Here is a 14,951-nt window from a genome sequence, read left to right as displayed (position 1 = left end):
CAACATATTAAAACCAAATGGTCAGTTGTTAGTTAAATATTTTCAAAATTACATAATTGAATTATTTTATTGCTTCCATTTACTGTTTTTTAATGATGCTTTTTTATTTTTTATTTTTTAAAATTTATTTAATTATTGTTCAAGTACAGTTTTCTGTCTTTTACTCCCATCCTAGCCCACCTCCCATTTCCACTCCCTTAGTTGTTGTCCATGTCCTTTATACTAGTTCCTGTAAATCCTTCCCCTTTTAATTTTAAAATATTTTGTCAACACCATGAGAAATCTTATACCATTTAGCAATTCCCCACTTATTTGCCTATTGACTCACCCCCTGCAACCTCAAACAACTATATTAATCTACTTTTTTTTCTATAGATTTGCATGTCCTGCACTTTTCACAGAGTCATATGCTATGGGGTCTTCTGTGATTGTTTTTTTTTTTTAATTTAGCAAAATGTTTTCAAGATTTATTTATGTTGTAGCATGTATCAGTACTCAAATTTTATTTATGCCTAATATTCTATTATATATGGATATACCACTGTTGGTTTAATCCTTTCATCAGGTTATGGACATTGGGGTCATTTCAAATTTTTGACTATAACAGATAATGCTGCTATAACCATTCATGTACAAGTTACCTCCCCAACTTTATCTCCTATTACTCTCCCCTGCATTCACTCTGTTGTGTTCATGTACAAGATTTTGTGTGGACATATGTTTACATTTCTCTTGGTTATATACCCAGGAGTGCAATAGCTGGGTAACTCTGAGCTTAAACTTTTGAGGAATTTCCCAACCATTTTCCAACTCCATTACCTTTTGCCTTAATTATTTCAATAGCTTTTTAATTGTTCTCCCTTCTTCTGCCTATATTCTTCTTTAGTTCTTATACAATAGCAATCCTGTTATATCCTAATTAAGGAGACACTCCTTGGCCTCAGTAAGAGACAAAGTCCTAGAAGTTATATATAATCTGGTACCTCAATTACCTCCCCAACTTTATCTCCTATCACTCTCCCTGCATTCATTCTGTTGTAGTCACAATGTCCACTTCCCCATTCCTCTAATACATCTGGTACTCCTGCACCTGAGAGCCATAGCACTTGCTGTTCTCAAAGCCTTAAATGTCCTTCTATCAGATATCTACATGGCTTCTTAATCACCTCCTTCTGGCTATTGCTTAAATGTTACCTCTCAAGAAAACCTTATTTATACCTCCAAACATGTCATATCACTGCTTTTCTCTATTTTTCCTTTGACACAATCATCTTACATGCTATATACTTTGCTTATTTACTTCGTTGTCTGTATCCTATGGTAGAGTTAAAGTTCTATGAGGGCAGAATTTTTTTATCTGTTTTGCTCATGTTCCCTACTGCATACTCAGTATCTAGACCATGTCTGTCCCATAAAAGGGGTTCAAAAAATACTTGAATGAATGAATGAATGAATGAATAGTTAAGGTCATGGGCTTTGCATTTAGACAAACCTAGTTTCAAATCTCAGGTGTGTCATTTACCAGCAGAGTGACCTTGGACATGTTTTCCTGAGCCTCATTTTCTTGCATGACTCACAGGGTTTCTATAAAAATTTTAATGTGATAACCTATGTAAAGCCTTCAGTATAGTTCTTCATATAAAAAGTATAAGTGACATATAAAAATAATACTAATGACATGCTTTCTAAAATGCATATTTAAAAACACAGAAGGTGAATTCCTAAACCATGCCCTGGTTGAAGCTGGTTATGGCATTCATGGATGTAAAACAGCAAAATTTCTGGACCAACAAAAGAGATTTTGGGGGGTTATAAGGTATCACCTTGGGTCTTGTCCATTTTCACAGTTTAAACACCCCTAGGAATGATCTCTGTAAGAAGAGATGAGGCTTCGTCTGACTCCAGTTGTGTTGTAAATCAGTTAATCTCCACACAATCTTTTACACCCTGACATGGCTCATCTATAATTCATTGAGTCAAGTACTTTCACCATTAGCATAGTGACTATCCTATCCTAAGGGGAACCCTGGGAGGAATCTTCCCAGAAAGTATTGTGAACATATGCTGGAATCTCATCAGGAGGCAGCAGAAAGAGCTCAGAATCATTATTTTTGTGAAACTTAAGGGGTGGCATGTAGAAGTGGGGATATCATGGCATCAGAATGTCATGAAGGTCTTGAAAAAGCACAAATTATTGAGCTCCATCCCTAGGAACTGGTCTGGTCTAGAGCCTAAGCATTTGCATTTCTAATAATTTCCCAGGCAACGTGATGCTGTTGTGGAGTTAGGGATCCTCATTGAGAACTATTGCTCTAGTCCAATCATATAATCAATTCCTAAGTCTGAGAATCTGATTTGGGAGGAGGGGTTCTGTCCACAGGGTCCCCCAGCTGCCATGGATGAGAATAAGCCAAGACATGGTCTGCTTGGGGAGGAAAGGTGGCTGATCTCTCAAAGGAGAAGGGCCAAGAGCCTTTTCCTCAATGAGCTTTTACTGGGTTCATTTTGCACAGGAATACAGGTAAAAACTTATTAATCATTGTTAGGCAGTAAGGATCAAACAATAGATAAAAAACAAAGAATTCTGAGGGCCTATTCTGAGTCAGGGTTTATTAGCTAAAAGGCTACAAAACTTTGAGAAATAAACTCATTTCCTGCTCAGACCATTATCATTTAATTGAGAGCATTCTTAACAAAGCAGGTTTCACAGGATTTTATATATTCTTTCTCAGGCCTGATCACCTGGGGAACCTGCCCTTTTGAGCACAGGGCTGCATCACCCTCTGTCATTATTTCAGGCTTAAGTCAGGCAGGGGATGTAAGGCAGCCGAGATATTAAAAGACTTCTTGCAGACAGAATGAAGACTCAGGCTTTGTCAAAGCCAAGGGGCGAGGGTCTATCACCCCCTTTTGCTATAGCCCCCCCCAAATCCTTCCCTGGGGCCTCCACATGATTATGCCTGTCTTAGGTCATTCCCCGTATGTATCACATACAGACTTTGGATGACATGCTTCAAATCTACATGTTTGCTTCTACAGGCCAATAATTGAAGTTATGACAGAGTGAGCCTTACATATGTATTGGTCAATTTGCACATATTATTTCATTTAATCCTCACAACAATATTGTGAAGTCAGGTAATATTATTATTTTACAGATGAAAATACTGAGGTTCAGAGAGAATAAGTAATATTTCAAAAGTCACACAAAAAAATGCATGGCAGGCTAGGACCTAACTGTATCTGAGTCCAGAGCCTTCATGTTTAAACATTCAGATGTACTGCTTCTTGGTGGCTTACGAGCATGTGTACTGTGTGGCCGTCACATTCAAAATGACTGAGTGAGTAGGGCAATGATTCTGCATCAAATTTTGTGTTAAGCTTGAAAATTCCTCTGTAGAAATTATTTGGATGATTCAGAGGGCCACAGCTATGGGCAACTGGTGATGGGCAGCTTCATCACAACAATGTGCCTGCTCATGCAGCATGTCTTGTGCAGTTTTTTTTTTATGAAACATCAAATCATCCAGGTGACTCAGCCACTGCTACAGCCAAGATTTGGTGCCCTGTGACTTCTGGCTTTTCCCAAAACTAAATCACTTTGAAAGGGAAGAAATTTCAGACCGTCGATGAGATTCAGGAAAATATAACGGGCAGCTGATGGCAACTGGGAGAACTGTGTGAGGCCTCAATGTACCTACTTTGAAGGGAACTGAGGCATCATGGTCCTTTGTATGTTTCTTTTATCTTTTATCTTGTTCAATAAACATCTCTATTTTTATATTACATGGCTGAATACCCTGTAAACATACCTCATATAACAACAGCCAATATATATTAAATTTATACCAGGCATTGTCTTAATCACTGATCACTTTACCTGCATTGACCAATTTAACTCTCACAATGACCTGTCAAGGTGGGTACTAATTTTATCCCTATTTTACATATAAGGAAGAAGAAGCACAGAGAGGTTAAACACCTTGCCCCACACCACACAGCTGGTAGCAAGCAAAGCTGTGATATAAAGCTGGGCAGTGTGGCCTCGGTGCCTGCAGGCACATGCTATGCAGACTCCTAGGGCAGAAAAAACAGACAAGAGTCTAAAAACCTCAGACCTCATAACTGCTGAATTAACACATAACCACTCCTGGTGTTCCCTGTTGAGAACACCTCTGGTTTCAGAAAGTTTGAAAAGCCTTCAATGCTTCCCTGAACCCCAGACTCCCCTCATGCTAAATCTGTGATGCCAGCTGACATGCCTGCTGATCCACAGTGTCCAGCTGTATGACCCAGCTAGCATCAGGATAATTACTTGCAGGCTTCTGTGTTCTATTTCTGCCAGGCTATGGTCCTCTGGCTTTTCAATTCCTTGATTGTCTTCTGCAATCTCTAGACCTTAAATTTGGCTTTGGGACTGAGTCTTTCTAATATCCCATTTTTGTTTTTCTCCAATAGAATCTGCCATGGCTGGTCCTCAAGGTTTTGTGGCCAAGCCAATCTCAGTAGAAATCCCATTCTTCCTCTAGCCCTGCAGGACCAAGCCTCAACCCTGACTGCTTTTAACTTTTCCTGTATGGGCCAGCCTCAGCCTTCAACCCCATGTAGAGGGGAGTCAAGCAGTTTTCGGCCTACTCAGAGTTGATTTGCAGAGCTGTCACCTATTGTTTGGGGAAGGAAAAGGCAGATTTCTCTTAGTACGTGCTCATTCTGACAGCTGAGTTAGCCACAGATTGGCCAGAGCTGCGCTTCTGTGGGTGGTGATGCCTTGGGGTACAACTGTCAAGGTTTCTCCAGTCCTGCCTTTATACCACCTTCTGGAGAAAGGAGGAAGTGATCTTAAAAGGACAGAGAGAATGAAAAGAAACAAAATTGACAGTCTAAAGCTGTAGCAATCTCTGGGTCTCTGCCCCAGCATTCCTGCTTTATGGAGGATCCTGAAAGCAAGGAAGTAAGAACTAAAGAGGAGATGCTACTCTAACAACTACTGAGTTCCCTTTCAGGGAGTTCTGTGGATATCCTGATCCCCCTCCTCTCACACCTGCCTCTGAGAGGTTAGCCAGGTTTGAAATCTGCAGCCTCACTGGCCCACAGATGATCTAATGCAAGTCTTCTAAATATAACCTCCAAAGATATGATTCATCCACAGAGAGGCTCTAGGAATTTGAATGCAAAAAATGCATCTTTGTCTTCACTAACCTCTAACTTCTGTTTCCTTCAATTCAATGTAGCATTTCCTTCCATTATAAACATAAGCAACAACCAATGGTGGTAATAGCAGTAATTAGAACTTTGTCATCAAGAAAAGTCACAGATGGTTACCTATCACATTACAACAGCCACAGCTATCTTCAAACAATGTTTATGATTATTGCTCCTTCAAAATTATGGCCATAAGGAGACCTGCCACTAGATCTTGTTATTTAATATGTAATAAAGAAGCATATATATCACAAATTAATTTTAATATTTTGACAACCATATTTTAATATAATAGGTTTTCTTTTTCTTTCTGTATATTTTATATATGAGTTTATAAACGTGGTTCCAAGAAGGGATTCTGTTGGCTTCATGGGCCTACTGAAGAGCTCTGTGGACCCCCACAGTCAAGAATTCCACTTCTTAGGAATTCTGTCTAGTTCTGACATAGGTACTGGATGGGAGTATCTGCTTTGAAAGTCATGCTGGGAAAGCTGGGTGGCCTGGAATGCTATGAAAGGAACAAGTCTGGTAGCTAAAACTGCAAGCAGAACAGAACAGAAAGTTACGTGTGGAGCTGACCATCACACTTCAGGCCTCACCTCCTTTCCACTGCCAGGGGAGCCCACCCTACCTCCACCAATAGGGTAGAATAGCTCTGCAGCAAGTTAAAATTCATTCCGACAGCCCATACTACCAGATGGTGCTATTGTAAGAGCTAGTAGCCAGGAAGGGACTCAGTGGATCTGTGATACAGTCTCTATTTCTAAATTGTGGGGCTTTGGGGGCTTTTTTATCTTTAGAGGCAAAGGGAAGGAGAGAGGGAGAGAAATATCAGTGTATGGTTGCCTCTCATGGGTCCCCCACTGGGAATTGGCCTGCAACCCAGGCATGTGCCCTGACTGGGAATCAAACCAAGATCCTTTGGTTTGCAGGCTCATGCTCAATCCACTGAGCTATGCCAGCCAGAGCTAAATTGTGGGGCTTTTTGACAAGCCCCAGTTAGTACTCTCTGAGGCCTGAAAGTACTATGGAGTAATTTAAAGTGAAAACAAAACTAAACTTTAAATTTTTTTGCTGAAATTATAGTGACATTTCTAGATTTCCTGGTTGAATATTCTGGATAAGGTCTTTGAAGTTGAATTTTTCTGGTGCCTCTGATGTGTATTTAGCTTGCCCACCAAAAAACCCAGAACTGCCTGCTGGTAAAGGGGTAATCAAGTCAAATCCTACTCTGGTCACTGACTGAGCCCTAGCTCCCCTCCCCACAGCAACACTTAGTAATAGTATGCTGGACACTGGCAAAACTCAGGACATCTGGTAACTATATCCAGATTTATGGCTTTGGAAAATTCTGTGGATGCTGCCCTAACCAAATCACATGGCTCAAGTCAGCCCAAGCATGGTTAAATCCCAAACTGTGGTTTGAAAAATGAATAACCACTGAGGTGAGCATAGGAGTCCATGAAAGACAGTATGCAAATGTTCTGGCCAGATATAACATCACCCTGGAAACTAACCTCTCAGCTTCACCATACCCCTTGATCCCTGGCCTCTTCTGGCTATAAAACCAAACTTCTACCATCTTCCAGGCATCTGCAGCCTATACAGATAGTCCCCAAGTTAAAGTAATTTGACTTACAATTTTTTGATTTTACAGTGGTGTGAAAGTGACACACACTCAGTGGAAAACCATACTTCAAATTTGGAATTTGGATCTTTTCCCAGGCTGGTGATATGCGGTAGAATACTCTTACACGACAGAGGCATTAAGCCCACAGCTCCCAGTCAGCCACGTGATCATGGAGGCAAACAACTGATACTCTACAGAGCATTCATTGTTAGATGATTTTGCCCAACTGGAGGCTAATGTAAGTGTCCTGAGCATGTTTAAGGTAGGCTAGGGCAAGCTATGATGTTTGTTTGGTACTTTAAATATATTAAATGCTTTTCAGCTTAGGATATTTTCAGCCTATCATGGGCTAAAGGAGACATTGCCCAATCATAAGTTGAAGAGCCTCTAAAACATTTCCTGCGTGAATTTCTGCCAGGCTTTATCAGACCTTCTACCTCCATAGTGGGGACCCAGTACTCTTCAGAAAAATTAAAATCAAGAGCTGTGCCAGGACTCTGCAGAATAAGTTCTTTACCATATGGAATCCTTCCCAATTCCAGTAATTCCCAAACTCCTGGATGAACACTCAGGGAACCTAGGGATGATGCACAGTTAGACTTCCAGGTCACCTAAGAAATATACCCCGGATCAAATCCAGGAGGGTGACCAAGAAACCTCTTAGAGACCATTCTTGAGTCAGATACTTGCCTGCAGGTTGTACATGTCAGCTTTTCAAACAGCTGCTGAACCATATTATAGGGAACTGGTCCATTGGCAATGGCAAATGTACTCCAGCCCTATTGGAAAGCTGACAGGTGCAAGTTGACACACAGGAGCAAGCACCACAGATCAGCTTTCCCATGGGAAACCAAGCCTGCATTGTACCTAGGCTGCTTTGAGGCTTGCTTTTGCTAAAACTCCTTCACCCTGAATTAAAGCTGAAAATGTTTACTGCATATCTTTAAAGTAACTACCTAAAGTCTGTGCTAAATCTCCCAAGGATGGAGTGTAACCAGACCAATTACTCTTATCCTTGTATTTACAGCATTTTTTCCTTGGTAATCTGTAAGAAGTAATCAGTAATATCCTTTCCTTCATTATCTGTAAAAAGTAATCACCTAAAGCAAACCTGAGCCTAATGAATGAAAACCTTCTTTGATGTATGCTATTAGAAAGCAATAAAAGCCTGTCCAGGCAAGGGTCGGGGTGTTATCTCTCTCAGAGAGTTGCTGTGTCATCCCTTTTTCTCCACAGGACTTCAGTAGTCCACGTGAATTTGTTCATCTCATCCACAACATACAGTCCACGCTGGATGGAGTCCTCATCACCATATCCCATGAGACCCTCTGGAACCAAGTTTCATTGTTGCTACCTCTGTACTCCAAATACTTGGTTCAGTCAGCCATAGACCTGTAGCAGCAGTATTTACATTGGTAAATCAACATATTACAAATAGAGAGTTCCTTTCCCTTGTTCTACCTGCCCAGAGCATCTTCATGGAGTCAAGTGAAAAAGAAATTCACTAATCTAGAAAAGTATCTTTCTGAACCCTGAAATATATATATAGCAATTTCTGAAATTCCACTAAATTCAATCTCCACTGAACATTGTTTTAGTTTTCTATACTTTCTGACTCACTGCCAGGAAGTAATTCAGTTGGGACGAATTGTGCACTGGAGATGGTTGTAGCCATCTGTCACACAGCAGAGCAAGGTTGCCCTTTGGAGGGTGTGGATTGAAGCAGGTAGCAGGAGTGATATCTGGCCCATTTCAGTATAGTGCTTATAAGCCAGATGATTAGTCCTGGCCCATGTAGGGCATTGTCCTTCATTGAAAATGCAGTGCTACCCCAAACCTCCACTTGGTTTATAGCCTAGGTGAAGTCTTTCTTTTTATAGCTCTGTGTTTAACTTTATCTTAAAAATTTAATTGTATTAACCAACATCACCCAGATAAAATCAATTAAAAATAAAATTACTTTAATGCATACTTTTTATAACTACTATGTGCCAGATACCATTCTAAGTCCTTTATATATAGCACATTATTTAACATTTACAATAACTCTCTGTCGTAGATACTATATTAATTTCCATTTTAGAGATGAGAAACCTAAGACACAGAGGAGTAGAGTAATTTGCTTGAGTTAAAAAAGATGGTAAGTGGCAGAGTCAGAATTCAGATGTAGGAAGCCTGGTGTCACATTTCACAGGAGTAATCACTAATGCTATAATCTGCTAACACCATGCAGTGCCTATGACAATACCTTTGACTTCCCTTTTAAGTTCCAATCTACAGCCCCCTCTTTCATTTCATTTGCTCCCACCCATTCTGGATAAGTGTCCTGCCTATTGCTGCCCAACCTCAAAGACTTCACACAATCAGAGTCTCAGGAGAACTGGTCCCTTCCCTCAGGTATAGCCAAGCTCCACAGATAGGATCCAAAGACAAATGAAGGACAGTGAGGGATTGAACTGGAAACCCTGGCAGTGGGGAAGGACAGGCATCAGATACAAAAGAAATTTTTGAGGAAAAATCAGGATCGTGAGACATCAGGAAGAGAAGAAAAGATCAAAGATTATCTGCAGGCTTTTTAAAATTCATCTTCTGGCTTGGATAAATGAACAGATGGATGGTGATGCCACTCACTGAGATGCAAGTACATAAGGAAAAGCACATTGCTAGGGAAGGTAGTGATGACAGCTAACATCATTCAAGAAAGAAGGCAGAAAAATAAAATAAAGGAAATTTTTTAAAAGGAAAGAAAACCGGTGCTTATCAATATGTTCACTATATAGATGAGGGAGTGTGAGCCTCTAGACTTTAAGTGACTTTCCCAAGGTCATACAGTAGGTAGCAGGGCCTGTCTACAGAAGCCAGGTTTGTCTGACTCTAAGTCTGTGCTTTTAACCAGCTGAATGGAAGACAAGTCTGTTTGTATTCAGACCCACCTCCATTGATCTGCTTGCTGTTTCAATCTTGGTTGTTGTTTGTCTTCATGATTCCTGATTTGTTACCTTTCCAGAGCATACATTTTGGCTTCCACTTTGGCCCTGGCTGCCTACCTGACAATAGTTCCAGTCTTTCTCCAATATTCTGTGTCTGAGTAATTGCTGTCCTGAACTGCTGCCCTTCCCACCCAACCCCCATCAAGCCCTCCACTCCACACCTTTTCCTGCATGTCTCATTCAGATTCATGATTCAACTAAATATACGGGTTTTAAGACTCTTCTCTATGTCTCATCAATTGTTGAGTCTTCACCTCTGAATTCTTTCCAAGCTAGCCCTGTAATGAATGTCAGGGCTTTGACTCAGTTTCTCCCTTGAAAGGTTTTGTCTGTCAGGAAATTATCTAATTCAGTGCTTTTTGTGTATGTGAGTATGTATAAGGCAGAGATTGGTTCCACAAAGGGGAATCCCTACTGGCATTTAGTAGGCAGAAGTTTAGACACTCCCAATATGCTGAACAGTTCGACACAATAAAGAATGCCCTGTATTCTGCCAAATGCCACCATATGTACTCTTAAATGCCACCCCATTCAGTTATTCATATATGTAAAAGACATCTGTTATAATGATCTGTGAATAGAGCATAACTTTACACATGAACAAAACCTACTTTCTCATGGTTTTAACATATGCTGAAATTGCTGAAATTTCCAGGAATATAACTACCATGTAAATTGAAGGAAGATTATACTTTGTTTTGTTCATAATTCTCCCAACTTGTTTAATCTTTCTGAAGATCAATTTGCTGACAATAATGCTGCTTACAGTAATTGAGTTACTAGTGAAATCCTCTATGGATTTGCATTTGTACTGTTTGTGGTCATGGTGTTTCTACACATAGGTGCAAGTTTCTGCCTATTACCTTAGGTCTTCTAGCATGGTGTGGCCTGGACCTTTACATATGGACAGATGGATTCGTGATTATTTACAAAAACTTTTTCTTTATTTCTCTTTTATACTACAGTTAGTTCTCTGTTACAATACATAAAATTATATATATACTTTATATTATTCACAACTTTCTTTATTTCATGATAGTAAAGGGGTCGTAGCAAATTATTTAATTTGCATTTGCAAATTAAAATGCAAGCACTTATTGAAATACTCATATTGTTTCAAATTGTTTACATGTATGTCTCACTTAATCCTCACAAAAACAAATGAGATAGAGATTATTTTCACTTTTATTTTGCAGATGAAGAAATTGACAGAGAGGTTAAGTAATTTACTTAAGATCACATAACTCATAAGTGATAGAGCAGCAATCTGAACTCATATCTGTTTGATTCCAAATGTAGTACTCATTCATCTATGGGCATAGGCAGTAGATTATCTGTGATGTTTCTTATTGTTCATAGAATAGGCTCAGGATGATTCTAAGGGCAATATGTTCCATAAAATTTTTGTGGGTTCCTAAAAGTATGGATATTCTCAGGAAGGCTTAAAACAGTGATGCAAATATTTAGATATATTTGTTTAACACACATGCAGCCAGTCAACTGATTTCAGTCAAATTTAATGGTGTTTTATCCCTCAATTGCTTCCTATGTACAATCAGACTGTATAACGCCAAAATAAGATCTGTGACAACCACACTTTTGATTTAAAATATAAGGTACATTATAGGACACTGAATGTGATGAAAGAACAAACAGGTTTCATCTGGACTATCCTGGAAAATCCCCACCCCATCAGCAACCAATAACATTAATAGGATTTGATGAGTACTAAATTCAATACCCTAAACTTTATTGTCCTTAATTAACAAGATACATTGGATGAAAATGTACATGACATACCTGCATTATTCAGAGAAACTGGCCATTCGTTTGCTCCATGTAGATCTAGCCTCTGAAATCTATCACTAGATGGCAGCATTCTCCAAGCTTTTTTTTAAGTGTTTCATTCATCATTTTTAGAGAGAAGGGAAAGGAGGAAGAGAAGCATCAATGTGTGGTTATCTGATTGTGCACCCCCAACTGGGGGCCTGACCTGCAGCCCAGGCATATGCCCTGACTGGAGCTTGAACAAGCGCCCCTTTAGTCTGAAGGCCTACACTCAGTCCACTGAGCCACATCAGCCCAGGTTTGCGTAGCATAAAAACCCGGCTTTGCTTAACGCCTTTTTTTCATGAGTCATAAGTCAAATTAACCTTCTTTCCTGCTATCAAAAGAATTCTCAGTTGTTTTCCATGCTGCAATTTCAGGAAAGGTAACTTCTCTTTGACAATTTGTTAACATTTTAACAATAATTGTAAGCCTTTTTCAGTACAGATGGATCTCCTCTGTTTAGTTCAAATACTCATTGAGCACATACTATGTCACAAACGTTGTGCTAGATTTTGGGTTACAGAGATGAAACCGAACAAGCTTGGCTCTTAAGAGAGGCACATTCCTATCGGGAGACTTATGCCTAAACAAGAAATAAAATTATATGATAATATCCTAAGCATTTTGATGGGTTAAGCACAGGATGGGACATCCACCTCAATCTGGAGGATCAAGGAAATCCTTTAGGAACAGGTGATACCACAAGCTGAATCTTGAAAAATAGGAAGGTATGAGCCAGGAAGAATACTGGAGAGCAGATTTCAGGGAGAGGAAATAGAGCTGAAATCTCACAACAGCATGGTGGGTGCTGACGAATTAGATGGGATATAATGAGCAAGCATGTATGGTATGAGGTACAGAGATAGGTAGAGGTCAAGTCATGGAATACAATAGTAATACCATAACCAAGAACCAATATATAGAGCTACCTGCTCCTCCTAACTACTTCCTGAGATATAAGTACCACAATTTTACCTTGAGAGGGAATGATCTCCTGATTTCTTTTTTAAAATCATCACTTGAGGATATTTTTAATGATTTGAGAAAGAGGAAGGGGGAGAGCAAGAGAGAGTAAGACAGAATGAGTGAAAGAGAGAGAGAGAGACAGTGATAAAGAGAGAAACTGATCGGTTGCCTCCCATAGGTGCCCTGACCAGGGACTGAACCTGCAATCTAGGTATGAACCTTCACTGGGAATCGAATCCATAACCTTTTGGTGTATAGATTACACTCCAACCAACTTAGCCAGCTGGCCAGGGCTGACCTCTCCATTTCTTAGGGTCCTATGGTACAGTCCAAAATTACCTTCACAAACATTTACTGAGCCTCTACTGAGTACTGAGCATTATTTTCTTTCATATCAGCAATAATTGTATGAGATGTATATACTATGATGCTATTATTATCTTCATTTTACAGATGAGCAAACCTGGGTTTAGAGAGGTTAAGTGACTTGCTAAGAATCACACAGGTAATAAGTGATGAGGCAGGGATTTTAACAGAAGCATGTTTTAATTACAAAGGAAGTAAAGAAGAGGAAAGGTATCACTAATAACATTAGTAGGTATAGGTTGAGAGTGACAATGAAGGCTTTCTGGCAGAGGTAAGGCCTAAACTGTGTGTAGCACAATGAATAATAATGGTAATATTAAAAATACTTAATATTTTTGATTATGCACTAAAAGCTGAACTCTATGCTGAGTGTTTTTTAAAAGAGATTTATTTATTTCAGAGGGGGAAGGGAGGAAGAAAGAGGAGAGAAACAGCAGTGTGTGGTTGCCTCCGATATGCTCCATACTGGGGACCTGGCCCACAGTCCAGGCACCCAGGAATGTGCCCTAGACTGGGAATCTAACCAGCTACCCTTTGGTTTGCAGGTTGGAACTCAATCCACTTGGTTACAACACCCAGGCCTATGCTGAGCATTCTATAAGTATCACCTTATTTAATCCTTACAATAGACCCATTATTATCCTCATTTACATATAAAGAAACAGAGGCACAGAGAAGTTAACCAACTTTCCCAGGGTCATTTGGTCAGTAAGTGGCTGAGCCTGGTGAAACCAGAAGGCCTTGAGTGGGGAACATGAATAGGGGCATTTTTGGCAGAGGGCATAGCAGTGGGGCATGAACCAGCATGAAAAGTTGGAAACTCAGAGAATCTTGAATTGCTGGACTGTAAAGGAGGGTGCAAAGAAGCCAGAATCCAGAGGCTAGAGATGCCCATGGTAGTTATATTGTGAAGGGTCTCAGGGGCCCTGAAGGCAGTTGGAAATGATATGAAAGGAACAGGAGGTAGAGCTATACAAGACCATCCTAATCAGCAGAGAGATCCAATTCTATTGACTCAATGTTTGCCTTCCTTTTGCCAACGCCTTTAGGTAGCTATTTCATCCTGCAACACAGACAACACACCAAAGCTTGTACCTTTTCTAAATGTGAGTAATTTTACTTCTTTCTGTTCCATTTCCAGATGCCTCAATAGCAGCTATGCTAAGCCAGTGGTTCTCACAGTGAGGACTCTGGACCAGCAGCAGCAACCTCAGCTGGAAACTTGTTAGAAATACAGTTTCTCCAGCTCGATCCAGGACTACTAAACCATAAACTTTGGAAGGAATGGCCTGGCAATTTATGTTTTAACAGCTCTCCAAGTGATTGTGAGGTATCCTAACACTTAAAAACCACTCTCTTACACTATTGCTTCAAAATTGCTTGTGTTTGTGATTTCTTTCCTCTCCCAACTCCTTGAGGTCAGGAACCATGTTTTCTCTTTTGTCACCCTGCTGGCTACCTTCACTTCCTGCCCTCTGATATAGAACCCCATGCATATCCTTTATTATTTTTATGCTTTAGTTTAATCATTCATAAAATGAGAGTAATAGTAATACTTCATTCAGTTAATGTGAGTATCAAAATAGTTAATGCAAATAAAACTATTAGGATAGTTCTTCTTGACTCATATTAAGTACTCAATTTTTCATGTTATTACTTGTACCTAGTGTTCAATAGATATTTGTGAAGTGATTTTAAAGAGAGTAGGTTTATATGGGAAAGAGAAGGAAAGCCCTGACACACCCGCAGGATTGTAACCCACAAAGAACACTAAGGCCAGGCTCAAGAACCCCTGTCAGGCATATATCCACAGAGGAGAGGAAGAGAATCTCCAAAGGAGCCCTTTCTGAACTTTTACCACATACAAAGCTGGCTCCTCGTTAGGCTCTATTCCACTAAAAACAGCAGAGAGATTAGAAATTGGTGCAGCAAGAGGTATTCAGGGGCCCATGCAGCCTTGGGTCTCA

This window comes from Artibeus jamaicensis, unplaced genomic scaffold (genome assembly GCF_021234435.1).
Source record: "Artibeus jamaicensis isolate MK-2021 breed Jamaican fruit bat unplaced genomic scaffold, CSHL_Jam_final scaffold_461, whole genome shotgun sequence".
Lineage (NCBI taxonomy): Eukaryota > Metazoa > Chordata > Mammalia > Chiroptera > Phyllostomidae > Artibeus > Artibeus jamaicensis.
This window is presented reverse-complemented; position numbering follows the sequence as displayed.